The sequence below is a fragment of the Symphalangus syndactylus genome, chromosome 15, assembly GCF_028878055.3.
Source record: "Symphalangus syndactylus isolate Jambi chromosome 15, NHGRI_mSymSyn1-v2.1_pri, whole genome shotgun sequence".
Taxonomy (NCBI): Eukaryota; Metazoa; Chordata; class Mammalia; order Primates; family Hylobatidae; genus Symphalangus; species Symphalangus syndactylus.
The window spans coordinates 36,863,378-36,881,661 of NC_072437.2; the positions used below are offsets into that span (position 1 = coordinate 36,863,378).

General features: G+C 34.3%; 1 long non-coding RNA gene across 1 annotated transcript in view; it reads left to right on the forward strand.

Moving 5' to 3' along the window:
• LOC134732542 (uncharacterized) overlaps positions 1–18,284 on the forward strand; it is a 33,184-nt gene that overhangs the window by 1,513 nt on the left and 13,387 nt on the right. Inside the window, exon 2 of the long non-coding RNA XR_010115855.1 lies at positions 13,079–13,215. This is a non-coding gene — a long non-coding RNA (uncharacterized lncRNA). The remainder of the gene's footprint in view (positions 1–13,078; positions 13,216–18,284) is intronic.

The window sequence follows — 18,284 nt, forward strand, 5'->3', positions numbered from 1 at the left end:
AATTTATATAAACAGTTCTAATAAACTTTATGTACTTCATATTTATAGAATATTGTGAATGTATAAAGTTTTCAATATACAAGAATCATTCTGAAAACCTCAGGCAATTGTCACTGTCATATAGAATAAATAGTATCATATAATAAATACCTGACTGAGAAATAAACAATAAAATAGTTATAAAAGAATTAAAAATTGTCACACTTCAGACAAAATGCATTTTAAAATATTTTCTCAGCATCCTCTCATCCATATCACGTTAGAAACCTCTTAGGTATTAATGATGTTTGGAGTAATCCTGGTGAAATAACTACTAAAACTTGCTGGAAAGAGATTCTTTGCTGATGCTTTGAAATTTAATAGTAAGTCCCTGCAATACACTGAGATAGACTACTCCTATAATGCACTGTGAAATATGTGCAGTATCATTTTTTAGATCTTGTTAACTCTGATTCATAAAATGTGACATTTCCTATGCCATTTGCAAGGCAGTTAATTTATCCAGCAAATCTCATGATATTCTCTACACTCGAAAAACTTTACTATTTAGTAATAAAAACTCTTTTGGAAGAGGTAGAAGTGATATAGATGTATAATGTGATAAATATGAGATTGTGTCATAAACTGTAAAGTAACCCATTCTAGAATGCTGAATTATTAGCTTCCAGATCAACAAGGTGCAAAACAACTACAATAAAATGTTGACTATCAACTTGGCACAATATTTTTTATGTAGCTGTATCAACGTTTTAGTCTCTAACCTTTTAATTGTACATACTTCTCTGAAAAGTGTCTCTGCAGAAAATTGTGCTATTGGTAAAAAATAATATCACAGAAACAAGTTGCATGAAATATTTGTCTTCAGTTTTTACTTTTATTGGTAAATGTTGAAAATATACTAATTAGTCATCTGTCACAACGTCAAATGCTGTTATCTAAACATTAAATTTTACACCTTTAGAAGCTTTAAAATGTCAGGAAACACAATGACTCATATCTTTTCAGCATATTTTGAAGTAATGGAGATTCTAATGTAGCTCATATTTGGAAAATAGTGTATAATATGATACATCCTGTAGAAAGCCAATAAATATGAAGAAAAGAACAAATACTACCTGTCAATCATAAATATAACTACGTCATTACATTATAATTGCTTGGCTACACACTTATAATTTGACTATTCCTAAAGAAAAATTATTAAAATATTACTTATGTCAACCTCCTTTTAAAATAATGGTAATTAATCTTTAAATAAAGCTATGGAATCATTGTGTTTTATAGTATTTTTAAGTGGCTACAGCTTCTTTAGAAAATAATAGATTTGTACAATTCTAAAGTGTGTTACAGTTGTCTGTAACCTAGAAACATTATAACTGTTCACTTCTTAAAAATATATATGAATTTTTAAATATCCCCATAAACAATAATTGATGTAACTGCAGGATGAATGGGTAATCTCAAGTACAAAACACAATTTTTCAACCATTAAAATCACCATGAAACGTGTAAGCACTGTAGATCCTCTATCATCACTCATAATCATCCTTACATTGTTACAAATCATCTGCTAATATTTACTGGAAACTTTCTTGGTACACAGCATTTTCTTAAATAATAAGGAGGTTTCGAATGAGATCGTTTGTGGAGCAAAGAAATTTATGTAGCAAGCGTGAGATAATATTGCTGGCAACTCAAAAAGAACCAAAGAAAAGGATTTTAGTATTTAGTTGTACAGCAAGATGGATGACTTAATCACTAGATTTCCAATAGGATCTACTTCACAAGAAAAAAAGTGGTCAGCAAAAAGAAAGAAGATGATTCCCAAGAGTCTGCTTGCAATGAGAGTGTGCAATAGTTAGGAGTGTTAGTATTTGGAAGGCAATAATGTCTTACCAATTGTAAGCAGAGGAGGGACAGAATGAGGAATTAGAAGAAACAGGAGTGAAAGTGAAAGAAAGAGGAAGTAAAGGTAAGAGACAGAAAATTAAGGGACAGAAGAGAAACATTTCAGCAGCAGCAGAGTGTGAAAGGAGTACAATAAGGAAATATTTTGAAAGCAATTTTACAGAATTTTCACCTAGGATTTTCTTTCAAAAAACCCCACTAATTTTTGTATTGTTTTTTAAAGATTTAATTCAGATTTTTTTTTAAACTGTAATAATGCCCTGGGGAAATCCCATATTTAAGAAATGCATTTTCAGGCTTTTAATATTTTGGTTTTAAGGTACAATGAATACTCAGGTGCATCTTAGATTAAATTTTTACCCTAACTTGACAAGATCACCTTTTCCCTATCTGACTATAGTCTTATCATTAGACTTCTGACTCAAAGGGCTGTCATTGGTCAGCCCTATACTTTAAAACCATGGGAAAACAGTAAAATACAATTGAGGTTTGGGAGAAAATATGCTATTTGAGATTGGACATGCTAGAATGAGAATCAATTTTGGATAGGTTAAAGAAAGCTTACTACAGAGATGAAATGGAATAAAAACCACCATAAACTTACAACCTGGAAATATATCATTAGCCAACTATTAGAGACTGAATATTTGTGTTGTTCCCCCACAAATTCATATGTTGAAACCCTAACATACAAGGTAATGAGATTAGGAGATAGGCTTTTTGGGAGGTAATTAGGTCATGAGAGTGGAGCCATGTAAGGATAAAACAGAAACACCAGTCTGCAACCTAGAAGAAGGTCCTCAAGAGACCATGCCATGCTGGCCCCCTGATCTTTTACTTCCAGCCTACAGAACTGTGAGAAATAAATCTTCATTGTTTAAAACCCACCCAGTCTATGGTACTTTATGATAGCAGCCCAAACTGACTAAGACACTCATTTTCCAGGAATACATAATGTATTAAGAAATTTGAGGTGTTTCTGAATATAAGAAATTGAAATTATTCCAGCTTTTTGCTCTAACATACCTTGGGATTCACTCTTCTGAGGAATTAGACTCTACTCTGGGACTGAAATCTATCATGCTTTAGAAATGCTGGTATTGGCCGTTTGCCATTAGCAAACATTAACTGGAAAATTTAATGAGAAGCCTGGAATGCTGTGCCAACAATGAGAAGATAAAATAACCACGTAGGGATGCCCAAACACTTTGGGCAAGAGGCGTTAATTTGTGGAAGACACACTGTGACAAGATAGCTAGACTAGATATGCCGTAACAGATATTTTAATTCTCCTCTGAGCTCTGAGTCTGATGTGTTTGGGTTTTATCCGTGTAACCTGAAGTTAAAAAACAAAAAACAAGGATGCAAATTATGCGAAGATTCTGTCTATAGGCATTTGCCTGTAAGAGAAAAAGTAGTAGACAATGCCACAGCCTCAATCGCCAACAGCTACTTAGGCACTCTGTGAACAGGGAAAATGATGAACAAGCCAAACCATTCTTAGAGAATGGTTTTTCACAGAATAAAAAATAACTGTTTTCTCATTTCCCTTCACATCCAAATAATTCTCTTTTGCAGGCCCCAAGAGCAGGTGTCAGCAGATTTTTATTATTTTTTGGAAAAACTAGACAGTAAATAACTTTAAGTTTTGTGGGTCATATGGTATCTGTTTCCACTATTCAACCTCACACCATCACACACACACACACACACACACACACACACAAATCTCTGTTCAGACAGGACTCAATTGAGAAACCAATGCCTGTGAGTACAGGGCCCAGATTTACACTATCATCATAGTATGAGAATCTCCAAACCAATGGATTATATCAAAATAAATATCTGTGGCACTTAGAAAAAACTAAAACTGGCTAAAAAATATCACAAGTTCTTGAGATCCTCACAAAAAGAAAACACTGTGGTTGAAGATAAAATCACAATGTAAAAAATGAGATTAATCCAAATGAGTTAATTATAGCAGATAAATAAAAGAGGATTGTAGGCCTAAGAAATTTTTAACATGAAAAAGGAAAGTCTATAAATTGTAATGAAAAGAAACAGAGAGACTGCAAACAGAAAAGACAGGTAGATTTAAACAAAAGTAAAATTATGGAAATTAATTGTGATGCTTAATTTTAAGTGTTTATATGGATGTGGCTAGGCCATAGTATCTAGATATTTGGCCAAACACCGGTTTAGATGTTGCTGTGAAGGTATTTTTCAGATATGATTTACATTTAAGTCAGTAGGCTTGAGTAAATAGATTAACTTCCATAATATAGTGAACCTCATTCAATCAGTTGAAGCCCTTTAAAGAGAAAGACTGAAATCCTCCGAGAAAGTTGAAATTCTGCCTCCAGACTGTTTTTCAACTTCAGTTGCAATATCAGCTTCGCTGGGCCTCCAGTCTGCTGGCCTGCCCTGCAGAGTTTCGATTTGCCAGCCCCACAATCACATTAGCCAATTTATATCTGTGTGTGTATATAAGTACATATTTTATTTTATTTATTTATTTATCCTAAAGATTCTGTTTCTCTGGAGAACTCGGACTAATAAGTAAATCAAGTAGCTCTTGCAATTAAGATGAATGAAAAAAATTGTAGTGGGGTTTTTTTTTTGTAACACGCTGAAAGATATGTTCATGTTGTAATTAATGAAACCTGTAAACATTACCTTATTTGGGAAAAGGGTTTTGCAGATTTAATCAAATAAAGGTTCTTGAGACGAGGAGATCATTCAAGATTATTCAGGCAGGTCTTATTCCAATGACAAGTGTCTTCATAAGTGTGAGTCAGAGGAGATTTGGTAGACAGCATAAAAGAAGGTGATGTGAAGACAAAGGCAGAAATTAGACTGATGTGGTTATAAATTAAGGCATGTCAGCTGCCATCAGAAGCTAGAGGAGGCCTGTAAAGAGTCTCCCCTAGAGAGTTTGCAGAAGACACACTATAAACAGATACTTAAGCTGTACATGCCATACCAGATATTTTAATTCTCCTTGGAGTCTGATATGTTTAAATTTCATAGAGCTGCTGCTAGGAATGAAGTCCTGCTCACACCTAGATTTCAGACTCCAGGCCTCCTATAAAAGAATAAATTACTGTGTATTAAATCCTCGATTTTGTGGTAATTTTATATGGCAGCCCAAGGAAACTACAAGTTTAAATAGCAGATATCACAAATGTTTAATAGGAATTCTAAAAGTAGAGAGTATTTAAAAAGTCACTAATTATAGGCCGGGCGTGGTGGCTCACACTTTTAATCCCAGCACTTTGGGAGGCCGAGGCGGGTGGATCACTAGGTCAGGAGATCGAGACCACGCTGAAACCCCGTCTCTACTAAAAATACAAAAAAATTAGCCAGGTGTGGTGGCGGGCGCCTGCAGTCCCAGCTATTCGGAGGGGCTGAGGCAGGAGAATGGCGTGAAACCCGGAGGCGGAGCTTGCAGTGAGCCGAGATTGCGCCACTGCACTCCAGCCTGGGCGACAGAGTGAGACACCGTCTCAAAAAAAAAAAAAAAGTCACTAATTATAAAAATTCTTTTTTGTTGTGTTGTTTTTGAGACAGGGTCTTGCTCTCTTGCTCAGGCTGCAGTGCAGTGGAGTGATCAGGCTCACTACAACCTCAACCTCCTATGCTCAACGATCCTCCCATCTCAGACTCCTGAGTGGATGGGACTACAGGCATGTGCCACCACATGACTGAATAATTTTAAGAATTTTTTTTTTAATTAAAGATGGGGTCTGCCTATGTTGCCCAGGCTGGTGTGAAATATTCCAGATTGATGAAAGACAGATTAAAGAAATACATGTCTTGAACAACAAGAAAAAAATCAATCCATGTTTATATTCATGATAGAAAAACTGTTATAAGAAAAGTAACCACTGTAATTTAACAACACACTCTTAGATAAGCAATAGCTCAAAGAACAAATCAACAGATATATTTTAGAATATATTTTGAGCTGAATGATAAGGAAAACAAGACCTCACAAAATTTGTGGGACACAGCTAAGCAGTGCTTCGAAGACAATTTACAGCTTTGAAAGCCTATTATCAGAAAGGAAGAAAAATCGACAATCAATGGTCTCATCTTCCAAATTGAAAAGCTGAGAAAAGAAGAGCAAAATTAACCAAAAGTAAATAGGAAAAAGAAATAGTAAAGATTGACTGAAAAATCAGTAATAGAAAACAAACACTAGTAGAAAAAATTAAGAAATCCAAAGGTTAGTTCTTTGAAAATCTCAATAACATTTGCATACTCAGTGTGCTCAAGAAAACAGAGCATGCACATGGCCAAAACCAGGAGTAAAAGACAAGTTACTAATATAGGGGTTAAAAAGAAATTATTTAGGCAGTAAGTAAGGATCAAAGAGTTCTTGGTGGAATTTTTTCTTAGTAAAAAGGCAGCCCTCAAATCACTTCTTTACTAAGAAAAAGCAACCTGAAAAATCAAGCTACAAGCATAGATAAACAAGCTGGAAGCTTGCATAGGTAAATGCCAACAGCTGTGCCAATAGAAAGGGATATCTGGAAGCCAGGTATATTCAACATGGAGGTTTCCTCTTCTCTTTTCTTTGTCGCCACATGTGCAGGTAACATGGTGCCAGCCAGGTAAAGACCTCACTTGCATAATAAAAAACTTGGATGGGATGACCAGCTATCTCTGGCACACTATATAAATGGCACACACCTGGTCCAACCAATCCTCTGCAACTTATGTAAATCAAACACCATCTCCTCAAGCTTGTCTATAAAACCAGTGACACATCTTGCCTTAAACTCAGAAACCCACTCGGGTCCCTTGCCTCTGCATGAGGAAATTCTCTCTTCTTTCGCCTATTAAACATTCCTCTTAAATCTACTCCGTGGGTGTCCATGTTTTCAATTTCCTTAGTGCAAAACAGTGAACCTCGGGTATTTCCCCAGACAGACAACACTGCTTCAGTACCTCTATAGGTTCAATAGACATAAAAAGAAAATTACAAGAATGTTATGAATATAGTATTATGCCAGTTAAATAAACAGCTTAGATGAAATTGATTAATTTCTTGAAAATTAAAGCTGACTAAAAGTAGCATGTGATGAAAAAATCTGAATGGTTACCTATCTGTAAAATAAACTGAATCGATTCCCATAAGTCTTCCTACAAAGAAATTCAAGACATCAGTAATTTTATTGGTAAATTTTAATTTAAATCAATTATTTAAGAAGATACGATACCAATTTTACTTTCATAACATAGAAAAATGTTACCTAATTGTTTCATAAGGCCAGCAAAATCTTTATAAAACCCTTGACAAAAACTTGACATAAAATATGAAATAACTTGTAAGCATAAAACTTAACAAAATGTTACGTAGAATCTAGTAATATGTAAATAAATAATATATGTTAACTGTCTTAATCAGCCTGGGTTGTCACCAAAGACAAGGTGGCTTAAACAGCAGACGTTTTTTTTCCTCACAGTTCTGGAAGCTGGAAGTCTCGGATCAGAATACCAGCATGATCCATTTCTTGGTGAAGAGAATTTTCTTTATTTGATAAAGGATATCTACAAAAGAATAGAGGAAGAGGGGCAGGAGCAGGGAAGAGAAAAAGAGGAGAAAATAGAAGAAAAAAATCTACAACTATGATCATACTTAATGGTAGAATATTGAAAGTTTTACCTTTAGAATTGAGAATAACACAAGTGTTTCTGCTTTATCCATTTCTATTCATCATTTTGCTGGATACCCTAATTAAGAAATTAAGAAAGATAAAATATATAAAGTTTGGAAAGGAAGAAATAAAACTGTTTCTATTCCCAGATGACATGATTATTTACAAAGAAAATTGTAAAGATTAAAAAAAAAATAACTAGAGCTGGGCACAATGGCTTACCCCTGTAATCCCAGATCTTCCAGAGCCTGAGGCAGGTGAATCACTTGCACCCAGGAGGCGGAGGTTGCAGTGAGCCAAGATTACACCACTGCACTCCAGCCTGGGCAACAGAGCGAGACTCTATTTCAGAAACAAACAAACAAACAAACAAAAAACTAGAACTATTAAGTAGAAAATTTATTACTTAGAATTAACTTTAAGATTTTTAAGGAGGCATAAAACTACAGACAGACTAGAAATCATCCTTCCTATTCCATCTGTATTCCCATTCCAACATTTATTTATGCTCATTTATATAATTGTTATAAAAATAATTAGTTTTTTTAATTATTCAACATTAATGTCTGCTTGCATGTCTTTGATATTATCATAGTGCATACAACTGATAAATTTTTAGGTTCAATTATCTCCAAATGTTTAAAAAGTATCTTCCACAGATGCAAAAGAACCAACAGAGCTATAAACAGATCATTATAAAAGAATCTTCCTTTTGTAAGAGGATGTTTGTTTTTAATTACAAAATCAGTGAAAAAGACTAAAAATTTAAATACAGAGCAAAAGATAAAAGCATTGAGAATTTTATCAATGGTTGAGAAAAATATGAAATAAATCATTGATTTCTCAGCTGTCTGGAGAAAAGAGACTCCTTAACACAAAGAAGATCTAAAGACAATCAGGTTTCTTTTTCTCCACCAATTAGGAGTGGTGTTTTTAACTACCTGACAGAAACCAGGTAACCATGAAACTAACTTTCCAGTGTTGGTATTTGAAATAAGGACAAATAGAAACAGACTATATCTGAGCAACTAGAAATATGAAATTGCAATGTACTGAGTTGGATAAAATTGAAGGATAATCTGGTTAGTCACAGGGGGATGTTGTATTAAGGTCTGAACAAGTTTAGGTTCAGATGCTTATCAGAAATCCAAATACAGATTCTAGTAGGTACTTTGATAAATGAGCCTGGAATTTAATGGAAAATTTTGGTAGAGATATAAAGTGGGAAATTATTTATACATGGTAGTCAAAGCCTTGAGAATGGGTGAGATCAATAGACAAGAGGAGAAGTCCTAAGACTGTGCCCTAACATACTCTAGTACATAAAGCTCAGGGATATTAGGCAAATCTAGCCATGGAAACTGCCAAGACCAGCTCCATCACAGAGACCCTAACCCAGAGGTGCTAGAGGAATTAAAGACACACACAGAAATATAGAGTGTGGAGTGGGAAATCAGGGGGCTGACAGCCTTCAGAGGTGAGAGCCACGAACAGAGTTTTACCCACATATTTATTGACAGCAAGTCAGTGATAAACATTGTTTCTATAGATTATAGATTAACTAAAATGGGAAACAAAGGGATGGGCTCTGGCTAGTTATCTGCAGCAGGAGCATGTCCTTAAGGCACAGATCACTCATGCTATTGTTTGTGGTTTAGGAATGCCTTAAGTGGTTTTCTGCCCTGGGTGGGCCAGGTGTTCCTTGCCCTCATTCCAGTAAACCAACAACCTTCAGCGTGGGCGTCATGGCCATCATGAACATGTCACAGTGCTGCAGAGATTTTGTTTATGGCCAGTTTGGGGGCCAGTTTATGGCCAGATTTGCATGCCTGTTCCCAGCAGAAACTAGGAAACAATGACTAGTGAGGTTTAATGAAAAAAAAAAAAAAGAGTATGATGTCCTGGAAATCAGAATAAACGTGGATTCAAGAAGGAAATAGTCATCAGTTGCATAAAATAATGCTAATAGGTGACAATATATGAGAAGTGAGAATTAATAATAGATGCATTTTTTTGAAACAAAGTCTCACCCTGTCACACAGGCTAGAGTGCAGTGACTCACTCTGAGTTCACTGAAGCTTCAAACTCCTGGGTGCAAGGAATTTGGGCCCTCCACCTTAGCCTTCTAAGTAGTGGGAAGCACAAGTGTCCAACTTGACACATTTTTATTTTTTGTAGAGACAAAGTCTCATTCTGTTGCCCAGTCTGGTCTTAAACTCCTGGCCTCAAGTGATCCTCCCACTTCAGCCTCCTAAAGTGCTGGCATTACAAGCATGAGCCACGATGCCTAGCCTATTTTTTTAAGGTAAATGTATTATAGCTTATTTGTTTACTGATAAGATTGACCTATTCAATTTATAACAGTTGATAGTCGTAGATAATGAGGCAAATTGCTGAAACATTATCCATGCAGTTTTTCTCACAATTACTGTAGAATACTTGCTCATAAATTTTAGCAAAATGATTATAGTATTATAAACCAAAAAGTGTCTGAGGCAGGTCTCAATCAATTTAGAAGTTTACTTTGCCAAGGTTAAGGAAGTGTCTGGGAGAGTAGTCTGTGCCTTTCTTTAAATCTGATTTTGAGGCTTCAATATTTAAAGGGAACAGTGGGCTGCAGGAAAAGGAGGACACGGTCATCCACATTTTGCAAGGGAAAATGACCAGGTTGAGGAATGATCAGTTCTGTTTTCGTCTCAGTTATTCAGCACTTTTCATAAGATTACATAACATAGAGTAGCTACCTCTCATATATTTAAGCTTTTATCTGTAGTTGTCTGTTTAGGAGCAAAAGGAAAGGCAGTTTCTTGTATGACTCAGCTTTGAGCTGAATTTTTTCCTCTTGGCATAGTGAACTGGAGTCCTGAGTTTTTATGTTCCTTTCACAATATTATTTTATAAGAGCAAAATGTTGAGACGTTTTCAAGATGGATAAAAGTCAAAAGCTTGACTTAGGAAGAATAAAAACTTCCCCCAAACAGTGCAAAATGGACATGTGGTAGGCAGTAAATACTTAATATTGTCCACAGGTTCTTGGTAACTCTGACTTTAAGATAAACAATATACAATAAATCCTGGAATTACATAGTTTTGTTCAATGACAACTTGTTATAACACTGACGAGGGAAAAAATGGTTTTCTTATTGTTGCAGTTTCCAAAAACCGGCTCACATGTTAAGTGAGGATTTATTGTTATGTGAATAAAAACAATGTATCAATGGATTAGAAAATCTAAAAGTATCTCTCTGTGTGTATGTGTGCCTGTGTGTGTGTGTGTGTGTGTGTGCATTTGAAAAAGAGAAAGACTAAGGTAGAGAATTCAATAGTAATTAACCAGAACGGTGATTAGGGATAACTATAGTCTTCCCAACTGTATATCCATTTAAATATAAGCCATATTAAATATCTTGTGCAACAAATTTCTTAGAAAAGACTCTTGTAAGATTTAAATTATTTTCTGGTTTTTAAATTTTATGTACAAATGATGGGTGAAAAATTGTATCAAGTTACTTTGAGTCACATTCCTTGTTGAATAGGAAGTTCTGCATCTTTTTTAGGTATATATATTTTAATGTTTTTAAAAGACTTCTTTGTCAATTATATGAAACACAAATGATTTTTTTATAATATGTAACTTGTCTTTTTACTTTTTTAAACTTATACAGAATTCACTTATTTTAATATAGTCAAATTATTTAATATTACATTGTGCTTTATGGTTTTTGGGTCTCTTTTTAAGAAATGCTATCCTGGTAGATAATAATATAGATAACTTTGATCTAATGTTAGTGTAAACATCCTGCATTTAAAGATGTGAAACCATTGATGGAGTGGCATGTTCAGCTAGATACATAGAGATGTAATTCTTTTAGCAGCTTGCCGATTCACTGTTGAGAGGTGAGCATATGTTTTGCGTTAAGATACAGAAAAATTAAGCTAGCAAATTTATACCAGTGCAAAAAAGTTTGTATTTAAATGTTTTCCAATAGACAGTTACCAAAAAACGGCCTCTTTTTCTCCTCTATTTCTAAATTGAGATACCATATGCACATCTGTATAGGACAACTCCAGAAAGACAATACTTCACATAACATACCAGGAAGGGCTTGCAAAAGGTGGAAGTGATACGACTGGACAAATGCACTAGGAATAATTTTGATTTGGAAAGTTTCAGTTTACAGTGTGTGGTCTATTTGTGGCTCTTCACCATCAAGGAAAATAGCATCCACTCAGCACTTAGCCAAACTCCAGTGGCTATCTCATGCTCTATTTTTCTCTTCACTCCTGTCTTGTGTTCACTGAGATACAGGGACTACAGATTTTACTTTATTTCCTTTTTCCACAATTTCTCAATTTCTCGAAACTCACAGCCAATATAGTGATTCTTTTTGCTCCAGTCATCTAATAGTTTCTCTGCCTTCCAGTATGGCTTCCCTCCACACATCAATGTAATTATGTCATCTTTCACCTTAAAAATCCTTCAGGGCATGCTGAGAACTTCAAGGAAAATAAGTCACACTTTTTTGCACGTTAGGACTCCACAATCTGCCAACAATTACATCTTTAGCTTCCTCTGCAACCAATCTATCTGTATATTTCATAATTCTCTTAAAGTGTATTATCCTCTCTTAGGCATATATACATTTAAATGCAATATTCTTTCACCTTCATGAGCTAAATTTTATTCTTCTTTCAAAGCTCAGCTTCTCTGGCATTTGTAAGTTTTCCCTGACCGTGAAGTCTGATTCTATATCACTTCTCCATGCTCTTGTAACACCTGGTGTTTCTCTCTCTTTTATTGCTTGACACTGGAGTACGTTTATTTTCTTAATTACTCTAAGTTTCATACATAAAATTTCAATTTACATCAAATTCTCACATAAATCAAACCATGTCAATTGTTTCATTGTTTTCTCATGTATTTGAAGATACAGTCCATTAAACTTATTTCTTATGTTGTATTTTTAACATTAGGTTGTTAATAGTGTACATATGCTGTCACTTAAACTGGAATTGCCAAAACATAAGAATGAGAGTCATTCATAACTCCTTTCTCTCATTTCCAATAGCTACTTAAAAAGAAAAATCTTTACATCCAAATGTCTCCTTTGTGCCATTCTGTCTTCTACCTCCAATAACTCAGCTGTGGTTAAACTCTTCATCAATTGGTTTCAGCACAAGTAAAATGCCTTTTCTATGTCCTATCAATCATTAACAATTTATCAAATCTAAACGGCTTATAACAACATTTTGTTTTATTCACGGCTTTGTGATTTAGGAAATCAGAAGGGCTTCCTTGAGCAATGTTGATTTGGAATCACTCCTGCAATTGCAGTCTGATGGCTATATTCAATTGAAAGCGCTACTGGGCTCCAGAAAGATATTCTCAGCCATGATGCCTGGCTTCCCCAAAGTGCATTACCCTAGAGAACACCAGGGAAAAATTCTATGGCCTTTTGTCACCTGATATAAGATATTACTTTCTTCAATTGCATTTTGTTTCCTAGATTACGAAGAAGTCACTAAATTCAGCCCTGATACAAAGGGAGAAAATACAGAAATCATCATTCCTTGAGCAGAGTATCAAAGAAGTTGTAGACTCTTCCCGTATCCCTCCACTGTCCACTTCAGGAGAATCCTTCCTGTAAGTTTTAATATTCAAAAAACATATTTTTTGTATATATACAGAGATTATTAAACAAAGTATTTGGTAAAATAAAATCTAAACTTTATTACAAAATGGGTAATGCATACATAAACATAAAATATTTGGTGAAATAAAATCTAAACTTTATTATAAAATGTATAAAACATACAGGGAGTATGTCATATAGTACTGAGAATTCAACTTCTATAATTAATTATTCTATATAGTTTGCCATATTTGCAGCAGGTTTTTTTATTAGAAAAGAAAAATCATGTAATAAACATAAAGGTTTTCAACAATTTGACTTTTTCTTAACAAATGTGTGAATATATTTTTACATTTCACTACATTATAGAAGTTTTTCCTATGTTTTAAAGTTTTTATAAATGTTATGATATCACGCAAATTACTGTGACTTGAATTTCATTTAGAAATTAATCCCTACTGACACATTTCAGTCATATGTATGCATCCTTTGCCTTACCAAATAATGTTTTTTTTTTTTTTTTTTTTTTTTGAAACAGAGTCTCCCTCTTGTCTCCCAGGCTGGAGTGCAGTGGCACAATCTGATCTTGGCTCACTGCAACTTCTGCCTCTCGGGTTCAAGCGATTCTCCTGCCTCAGCCTCCCAAGTAGCTGGGATTACAGGCGCCTGCCACCACGCCCAGCTAATTTTTGTATTTTCACTAGAGAACGGGGTTTCACCATGTTGGCCAGACTGGTCTTGAACTCCTGACCTCAGGTGATCCGTCCACCTCGGCCTCCCAAAGTGCTGGAATTACAGGCGTTAGCCACTGTGCCCTACCCCAAAACATATTCCACATCAAGTAATATAGATCTACTTTATTTATACCTATTAATTGAAATTTCAGCTAGTAGCTATTTTTATTACTACCAGATTTTGATAAATTATTTTCTTAGTTGATATTCTTAATCACACCCTTACCAAGCACCTTATAGTTTCTATTCTTCTACATGTCTACTTCTTATTTTCAGATTTTTAAAAACTTTTGCTCAAATTATAAAGGCAAAATTGTAGCAGGTTATTTTTACCCGTTTTTATTGTTGCTGTTCTTGTCTTATGCTTGTTTTTGTCAAATGTACTGCTGATACCCTTCTCCCACAATATATGCCTTTTCTTTTCACTTTGTTTATTTTCACACAAAACTACAAATTTTCGTGTAGTCAAATTAACTAATTTTACTTTGTCCTTTCTGCTTTTTGGGTTTTGTTTAAAAAAATCATTTATTGCTTGACTTTCTAAAAATAGTCCAGATTACTCTTTATATAAATTAACATTATGCTTCTTTCATTCAAGTTTTAAAATCTGCTTTTTAAATTTTAATATTTTTATTCTTAGCTTTATTTTTTAAATTAAATAATTTTATTTTTAATTTTAATTTATTTTTAACCTTCAATTATACACAATTGTCAAATAAAATGCCTGGCTTTCACCTGTGCTATTTTATGTCTATGCTGTAAGTATTTCCTATTTTGGCAAAAATTCTAGGATTACATTAATTTACAGAAAAGTTTTATTCACAGTATAAAGAAAAATATGTAAATATTTAATTAAAAGTCATTTTGTTTTTTATATAAGTACGGTTAATGAGAATTATGAAATCAAGCTCTCTTCATGTAACCAAAGATATACACACATATGTGTGATACCTGCACACTCCATACCTTAGTAATTTTATGTGGTAATACTACTTCTGCATGTCACAAAATATATGTATTTCAAAACTCATTGCCATGCAAAAATAAAGTCATCCAAGGGCGAGTTCTTCTGCTACATTGGGATAAGTCAAGAAAATCTTTCTTCACAAATGAGCTTATGTTTTCCATCCTTCAGAAGTTTATGGAAGGTCAAATCCTATTTTGCATTAAAGACTAACTTTGGCCGGGCGCGGTGGCTCACGCCTGTAATCCCAGCACTTTGGGAGGCCAAGGTGGGTGGATCACGAGGTCAGGAGATGGAGACCACGGTGAAACTTCGTCTCTACTAAAAATACAAAAAATTAGCAGGGCGCGGTGGCGGGCGCCTGTAGTCCCAGCTACTCCGGAGGCTGAGGCAGGAGAATGGCGTGAACCCGGGAGGCGGAGCTTGCAGTGAGCCGAAATTGCGCCACTGCACTCCAGCCTGGGCGACAGAGCGAGACTCCGTCTCAAAAAAAAAAAAAAAAAAAAAAGACTAACTTCAGTGTTTTTATTGTGAGATAATTCAACCCAGCCCAGGTTGGAGTGCAGTGGCACGATCTTGGCTCACTGCAACCTCCACCTCCCGGGTTCAAGCAATTCTCCTGCCTCAGCCTCTCGAGTAGCTGGGATTGCAGGCACATACCACCATGCCCTGCTAGTTTTTGTATATTTTTAGTAGAGAAATGGTTTCGCCATGTTGGCCAGGCTGGTCTCGGACTCCTGAACTTGTGATCCGCCTGCCTCGGTCTCCCAAAGTGCTGGGATTACAGGTTTGAGCCACCATGCCCAGTCCCAACCGGCTTTTTAATGTGAACTTTAGTTATTTGATATAATTAGTCTGCAGGGGACAAAGATGGTATGCTTATAGTAAATACCCTTTAAACAATGGTAAAGTCAAATTTTAGAGTTTTAAGATGTTTTAGGCATCATTGAGTAAGATGAGATCATTTTGCAAGACAAATACTAAGTTCCAGAAAAAGCAAAGTGCACAATTAAATTTATTGGTATACTTAGAATTCCAATTTTATCTTCCTAATGGAATACTTTATTTACTACATCATACTAACATTAAGCTGATTAATTTATTTTACACATTCAAAAATTTGCAAGGTAATTTATTACATCATTATTTTAAACTTTTTAAATAAATGTGAATTATATAAAAAATATCAGTATGCTAGTGCCTGAATATTTTTGAAGTCAACAATAGCCCATGATGAGAATTTAAAGAAAATATTTCAAAGTAATTGAGATTAACATAATGGAATCACGTGTGCATATTGAACAAATCTGAAGCTGGTTCAAATAATACCTTCTCAAAAGGATCCTAATAGAAAGCATCACTCGTCATGAGGATTATCTTGGATATATTACAGTTCCAATTATCTGCAGAAAATAATCATTTTCTCTTAGTCTGCTCTCTCAAATTGTGATTCACAGTTTAATTATCAGCACCATTTTATAATATTTAGTGTCTTTTAATACACATCTACATGACAATCTGCATTTTTTTTTGCATTTTTGTACAGTGTCCTTTCAAAATAAATGCAGCAAATGCTAGTTTAGTAATCAAAATTGTAAATACGGCAAGTAAGGATGGCTGAAATATATATCTGGAAGTTCCACTGGTGGTTTTCAGTAGAAACTATACGTAAAAGCAATAGATCAATTTCAATATCTGCCAGGTAGAAATTTTTCTAACAACTGGGAAATTTGAAGTTGTGAAACGTAAAGCATACAAGATAGCAGATATCCCTTCTTGTGATCAAATCTTGAAGACAATGTTTCTTACGTTGCCACCTTTCCAGAGTCTAATGTATAAATTTACTTTTCTTACTATTGACTTCAATCTAAAAATCAGAGGCACACAGTTTAACAAGTCCTCAAACTAACTTCTCCCTTTTTTCCCCTCAATTTTCAGTTGGTTAAATATTTATAGATTTTGTTGGGCTCATATCTATGATAACTGTTTGGAATATTACACAAATGCATCATGCACATACGTCTGGGTGATGTGTCTTTTTTATCTATGTAACTATGACACTGTCATTCTTAACTGCCTGTGCTCAGCTGTAGTTGAAGACATGGATACTGGGGGAGACTGTTTTCTGATTTGTGACCAATGCTGCAGTTTGTAGAACCTGGCACTGTGACTGCCTGTTACACCCAAGGTCAGCTCAAAGCCTGAGTTGAAAAAAAATACCTCCTCTTTCTGCTGCTCGGCAGGCTGATACATGTAATGCTCTTTATTGTTACAGCTCTGTTGGGTTGCTGAAGTTCTGTTGGAAACAAGCTTTGAAAACTTTTCTTTGCTTACTCATTTATAGCCTTTCTTGGTTCAAAGGGGTGATTGGTGTCTATGGTGTAGGCAGTACATTCTTGTTCACAGAATCCAAATTGTCAATGCCCTTCAGTGAATTATTTTGATTGAACCTGTATGAACTTTAGGATACACTTGTGTCAGACATTTTTATTCATATATATATATATGTGTGTGTGTGTGTATATATATATATATATATATATATATATATATATATATATGCTGTCCTTTATTCTCCTTTTACATTGTTCACTTGTCCTGTAAATGGAAGCCAGAAATCAACATTCCTATCTCACTTATCCAGTGAGATAGAAATAAAATAAATTCCAGTCATTGGGATCTTTAGCACTGGTGATGGGTGGAGTAAAATGTTTCCTTTATATGGGAAGCAAATCATTATTTATTTTAAGTGAACAATGTATTTACAGTGACAGGTCCAGAATTATGATTCAAAACAATTTCATGTAATTAGTTCATTCATCTTCATGATTTCATAGATCTAATTATAGACTTATGTATTTGAATGTGCTACTTTAAAAAGTGAAAATTTGGATTTACAAAAATGGCACTAAAAATGATCAGTAATGATTGATTATTTGTTAACTATATTAGCTAATTGTGTTATTATTTAGATGTTATACCCGATGGATGCATTTAAGGTATGAACTGGTTTATAAAAGAAAATTTGAACAATGTGTGGAATCTTATATTAAAGTATATATAAACCTCATATTTTAAATATATATACATGTTACATTGATTTAGTTTAGAAAATTTTGGCCCAGCTTATTGAAACAGTAGCAAATATGAGATTTTATTAATTTTTATTTTAAGCAAATATTATGTATAATTCCATCAAGCATTTATACACATAAATACATGAAATATTCTTGTACATTCTTTTTTACAATTGATGTGTAGACAGTGTGGCAAGCATAAGAATAATTTATTTCAGTATTGTTACACATAAAATAATTCAAAGAAAAGCTATGATAAACTAATCAGTTAATCAAAACAGGTAGGAAAATGTGAAAATGGAGAT